Genomic DNA, 6,504 nt, shown 5'->3' with positions numbered 1-6,504 from the left:
GGGTAATATAATAAATAAATAACATATGATAAATGTAGAGCAAATAGAATGTATGTAACCGGGAATAGTCGTACCCCGCCCTGGGAGAATGTCGCCCCCAGGGATGTATTTAAGGGGGAAAAGCTGTAATTAACTGGGTAATATGATAAATAAATAGCATATGATAAATGGGGAGCAAAGAGAATGTATGTGACCGGGGATATTGTCGTACCCCGCCCTGGGAGAATGTCGCCCCCAGGGATGTATTTAAGGGGGAAAAAGCTGCAATTAACTGAGTAATATGATAAATAAATAGTATATGATAAATGGAGAGCAAAGAGAATGTATGTGATAGGATTATATGGTGTGTGCGCCCTGGGAGAATGTCGCCCCCAGGGATGTATTTAAGGGGGGGAAAGCTGTAATTAACTGAGTAATATAATAAATAAATAGAATATGATAAATGGAGAGCAAAGAGAATGTATGTGATAGGATTATGGTGTGTGGTATGCCTGAGAAACTGTCGCCCTGGGAGAATGTCGCCCCCAGGGATGTATTTAAGGGGGGAAAAGCTGTAATTAACTGGGTAATATAATAAATAAATAGAATATGATAAATGGAGAGCAAAGAGAATGTATGTGATAGGATTAGGTGTACCTGCAACAATAAACTATCAATCAATCATGGTGTGGTGTGCGGCCGTGTGCCTGAGAAACTGTCGCCGCAGGAATATATTTAAGAAAGAAAATGCTGTAACAGACTGGTATAAATATTAAATGGTGGCCAAATAAAATGTATATGATGGGTGTACGGTGCGGCGTGTGTTTTCAATAAGCTGAACCGAATTTTGGGACTCCCAGACCAAGACCCGGACCAAGACACACCGGCAAGAGAAAGTGGGCAAGGGGTGGCCTGAAATAAAGGGGAGACTGCAATAAAATGAAAAAAAATAGAAATATATAAAAATGAATAATGAAAAATATAACACATAGATAAATAATATAAATATATGCCGTATGGTGTCTAGGATGCTGAAAGGACTTTTAATACCCCCCCCCTATCTCTCTCTCTCTCTAGGATGCTGAAAGGACTTTTAATATCTCTCTCTCTCTCTCTGGGATGCTGAAAGGACTTTTAATACCTCTCTCTCTCTCTCTCTCTAGGAGGCTGAAAGGACTTTTAATACCTCTCTCTCTCTCTCGGAAGCTGAAAGGACTTTAATACCTCTCTCTCTCTCTGGGATGCTGAAAGGACTTTTAATACCTCGCTCTCTCTCTCTAGGATGCTGAAAGGACTTTTAATACCTCTCTCTCTCTCTCTCTCTAGGATGCTGAAAGGACTTTTAATACCCCTCTCTCTCTCTCTCTAGGATGCTGAAAGGACTTTTAATACCTCTCTCTCTCTCTCTAGGATGCTGAAAGGACTTTTAATACCTCGCTCTCTCTCTCTAGGATGCTGAAAGGACTTTTAATACCCCTCTCTCTCTCTCTCTAGGATGCTGAAAGGACTTTTAATACCCCTCTCTCTCTCTCTCTAGGATGCTGAAAGGACTTTTAATACCTCTCTCTCTCTCTCTCTAGGATGCTGAAAGGACTTTTAATACCTCTCTCTCTCTCTCTAGGATGCTGAAAGGACTTTTAATACCTCTCTCTCTCTCTCTATCGTGCTGAAAGGACATATAATCCAACACTCTCTCTCTCTCTAGGAGGCTGAATGCACTTTTATACCCTCTCTCTCTCTCTAGGATGCTGAAAGGACTTTAATAATCTCTCTCTCTCTCTAGGATGCTGAAAGGACTTTTAATACCCCTCTCTCTCTCTCTCTAGGATGCTGAAAGGACTTTAATACCTCTCTCTCTCTCTCTAGGATGCTGAAAGGACTTTAACCTCTCTCTCTCTCTCTAGGATGCTGAAAGGACTTTAATACCTCTCTCTCTCTCTCTAGGATGCTGAAAGGACTTTTAATACCCCTCTCTCTCTCTCTCTAGGATGCTGAAAGGACTTTTAATACCCCTCTCTCTCTCTCTCTAGGATGCTGAAAGGACTTTTAATACCCCTCTCTCTCTCTCTCTAGGATGCTGAAAGGACTTTTAATACCTCTCTCTCTCTCTCTACGATGCTGAAAGGACTTTAATACCTCTCTCTCTCTCTCTAGGATGCTGAAAGGACTTTAATACCTCTCTCTCTCTCTGGGATGCTGAAAGGACTTTTAATACCTCTCTCTCTCTCTCTCTACGATGCTGAAAGGTCTTTTAATACCCCTCTCTCTCTCTCTAGGATGCTGAAAGGACTTTAATACCCTCTCTCTCTCTAGGATGCTGAAAGGACTTTAATACCCCTCTCTCTCTCTACGATGCTGAAAGGACTTTTAATACCCCTCTCTCTCTCTCTCTAGGATGCTGAAAGGACTTTTAATACCTCTCTCTCTCTCTAGGATGCTGAAAGGACTATTAATACCTCTCTCTCTCTCTCTCTCTCTCTCTCTCTCTAGGAGGCTGAAAGGACTTTTAATACCTCTCTCTCTCTCTCTCTCTCTCTCTCTCTAGGATGCTGAAAGGACTTTTAATACCCCCCCTCTCTCTCTCTCTACGATGCTGAAAGGACTTTAATACCCCTCTCTCTCTCTCTAGGATGCTGAAAGGACTTTAATACCTCTCTCTCTCTCTCTAGGATGCTGAAAGGACTTTTAATACCTCTCTCTCTCTCTAGGATGCTGAAAGGACTATTAATACCTCTCTCTCTCTCTCTCTCTCATTGGGAAAGGGAATATTTATGAAGGATAATCTATAATAAGCTGAGAAAACTGAAAAAATAAAGAGTACGTGTGCGGTGTCTGGTAACCTTAACATATATGCCTTAAAGTGATCAGATGGAAGGATCAACGGAAGCAGCAACAATTAAATAAGAAGAAAGTAAATGGAGAGTAATTAAGTGAATCAATAAGTATAATTAATTTGCTCAACTAATTCCTGATAGCCTCCCCCTTGTCCACGCGCCGGCCCGGGAGTGATGGGTAATGAAGTGAAGATAAATGGATTGGAAACAGACGAGCCGATGTTTGCAGCCTTACGTGTGTCGATCAGCAGGCGTTTGGCTCAGTGCATCGCGAGGCACTCTGGGATCTCCTGCGACTCCGTGGGATTCCTGTAAAGGTTATTGGTCTGCTGACGTTGGCCTGAGACAGGTGCAGTGAGGGCGGGGGGGACGCTTTTCCGGCTCCTTCCCCGTGAGTGCGGCAGGAGTGTGGTAGGGCTGTGTACACGTCCTTGCCCCATCGCTTTCCAACACTTGTATGGACCGTGTATACTGGGCAGAGTTGTGGACCGGAGTCATTGTGGAGCATTCATTGGCAATATCAGGGTCACTGACCTTGTTTTTGCCGATGATGCAGCAGCACGTCATGGCGGAGGTTTTGGTGGTGAATCTTATAATTGAGGCGCGCGTACTGTACTTACTGCACGAGGAGGCGAAGCCCTTGGGACATACATAAAGTCTTGAGCCAAGACCAAGGTGCAGGTGTTTGGAGGCTTGATGGATGAAACAGTAGTCTGTACACGTTCATGCGTGATGGCGAGGACACTAATTAAGATCTCGGAAAATTTCCCACACCTTGGCAGCGAAGTTCATAACATTGGCGGGCCTCGCCAGGAAGTCTTGCGGCGGACTGATTGATTGATAGTTTATTGTTGCAGGTAAACAACAAGGGAGAAGTGAGGAACATGCCATCCCAACCCCCAGGCAGGACAGAGTGTGATTATACAACTATTAATACATGTGTAGGGAGCACCATGAAACTAAAAAGATACAATGGTAGGAAGGAAAGCACAACAAGGGAGGGGTCCGATCACAGCACACCACTACACACACAACCACCAGGCTTATACCAAATGTACGTGTCTACGCAGAATCATACATGCAGGGTATCGCTGGAATGTTTGTGTCAAGCCGGCGACTACTCCGTGAGAACACTGTCGCCAGAGGAAGGAAGGAAGAGTTTGTAAAATGGGCGCCAAGTGTTGATAGCACGGATATACATACTAAAGCTGCTTCATAGTAGGCATATACTCGGTTAACGTCACTTTGAACAATAAAGCTATCCACGTTATTTCTCCTCATACGAAGCATTTCTACCATGAATGAGTTTGTTACGTCTGATCGTTCACACTTTTTTTTATTTGTTTAAATGACGGCCATAATTAAAACCTCCCCGTCTATAGCAGTTCCCCCTTAACGCCGTGCCGCGGGGTCGCCGAAAGGTAATTATCGTGCACACGGCAGCCGCGGAATCTACCTGGCAAGGACCTCGACGGTAAAAGATGCGGCTGTATTTCACTTTTTAAACAAATTCCTTAACAATAATTGGGTTCCCGAAGACAATAAATAAACTCCCACATGAAAAGGTTGTTGGTTTTCCCACAATAAAAACGTTTGACGCTGGACAGCCACAAACATTTACATACGAGATCACTTACACGCCCATTATTTTTATTATTATTATTATTATTATTATTATTATTATTATTATTAGTATAAGAGAAAGGAAAGAAGGAAAGGAAGGAGAAGAAGAAGTGATCGAAGGATGAAGGGAAAGAAGGGAGGGAAGGGAAAGGAAAGAAGGAAAGGAAGGAGAAGAAGAAGTGATCGAAGGATGAAGGGAAAGAAGGGAGGGAAGGGAAAGGAAAGAAGGAAAGGAAGGAGAAGCAGAAGTGATCGAAGGATGGAGGGAAAGAAGGGAGGGAAGGGAAAGACAGAGAAAGGAAAGAAGGAAAGGAAGGAGAGGAGAGAAAGGGAAAGAAGGAGGAATTAAGGAATGAAAGAATTAAGCAAGAAAGAAATAACGAAAGGAGAGAAAGATATAAAAGAAAGACAGAAAAAGGAGAAGAAGAGGGAAGAAGGGAAGAGAAGAAAAGAGAAAAGAGGAGAGAAGAAAAGGAGAGAGAGGATCAAGGGAGGAGAGAGAGGAAAGAAAGGAGATAGAGAAGAAGAAGGAAAGAAGGAAAGGTGAGAGGGAGGAAAAGAGAAGAGAAGGAAAGGGAGAGAATGAGATGAAGGAGAGAGAGAGAGAGAGAGAGAGAGAGAGAGAGAGAGAGAGAGAGAGAGAGAGAGAGAGAGAGAGAGAGAGAGAGAGAGAGAGAGAGAGAAGGGAGATAAAAAGATAAGAAAATAAGAAAACAAAGAAAAAAAATACATAAGAAAAATAAGAAAACAAACAAGATGAGATTAGATACACACACACACACACACACACACACACATACGCACACACAAGGACAGGTGGCTGCAATGTGTGTGTGTGTGTGTGTGTGTGTGTGTGTGTGTGTGTGTGTGTGTGTCATTTATGTATTTTTAAGCAAGAAACAGAAAGAAAGAAAGATAAAATAATGATAGAGAGATAGACAGAAAAAAGAAAAAAAAGAAAGAAAGAAAGAAAGAAAAGAAAGATTGCATAATAATTAAGATTGAGTCCCACAGTAAATTTCAGTGTGTGTGTGTGTGTGTGTGTGTGTTGAATGCTAATGTCTCATCTTCCTATTATGAGAGAGAGAGAGAGAGAGAGAGAGAGAGAGAGAGAGAGAGAGAGAGAGAGAGAGAGAGAGAGAGAGAGAGAGAGAGAGAGAGAGAGAGAGAGAGAGAGAAAGAAAGAAAGAAAGAAAGAAAGATAGAAAGAAAGGAAGGAATGATCGAAGGAAAGGAAGGAGAGAGAAAATTAAGGAAGGAGAGAGACATCATATGGAGGAAAGAAAAGGGGAGAGGGAAAGAAAGGAGAGAAGGAAGGGAAGGAGAGGAGAAGAAAGAGAGAAGGAGAGAAGGAAGAGGAGAGAAGGAGGGAAGAGAAGATAAATAGGAAGGAGATGAGGAAAGAGGAGGGAGAGGGAAGATGGAGGGAGGGAGGAGGGATGGAGGGAAGGAGAAAGGAGGAGGGAGGAATGGAGAGAATTTTACCTCCATCCTCAGTCTTCCTTTGGCATTCCTTCCCTCCACACACGAGTAAGCGCTCTCTCTCTCTCTCTCTCTCTCTCTCTCTCTCTCTCTCTCTCTCTCTCTCTCTCTCTCTCTCTCTCCTTTCGTTTTTCCTTCCTTTTTTCCACTTTTTCTTTCTCTCTCTCTCTCTCTCTCTTCCTCCTTGCGTTTTCCTTTTTTCCTTTTCCTCTCTCTCTTCTCTTCTTCTCTCTCTCTCTCTCTAGCTCTCTCTCAAAAATTAAATACGAGAGAGAGAGAGAGAGAGAGAGAGAGAGAGAGAGAGAGAGAGAGAGAGAGAGAGAGAGAGCACCTACCACCCATACTAACACACACGCACGCACGGACGCACTTACAGGAGGATGAAGAGGGGGAGAGAGAGAGCGAGACAAGTCATCACTGTTGCCAGCTCGGTCATCGCGGGGTTCCTGGTGGGGTTGACGCTGCACCACCTATCACCACTACCACCACCATCACCACCTAGTCATCACCAACACCCCCCGTCATCGTCATCACCATCGTCATCCATTCGGTCATCGTTGCCAACTCCACCACCGCCGTCATCACT

This window comes from Eriocheir sinensis, chromosome 57 (genome assembly GCF_024679095.1).
Source record: "Eriocheir sinensis breed Jianghai 21 chromosome 57, ASM2467909v1, whole genome shotgun sequence".
NCBI classification, from domain to species: Eukaryota; Metazoa; Arthropoda; class Malacostraca; order Decapoda; family Varunidae; genus Eriocheir; species Eriocheir sinensis.
The sequence above is the reverse complement of the archived record's forward strand: the minus strand, read 5'-3'. Positions refer to the sequence as shown.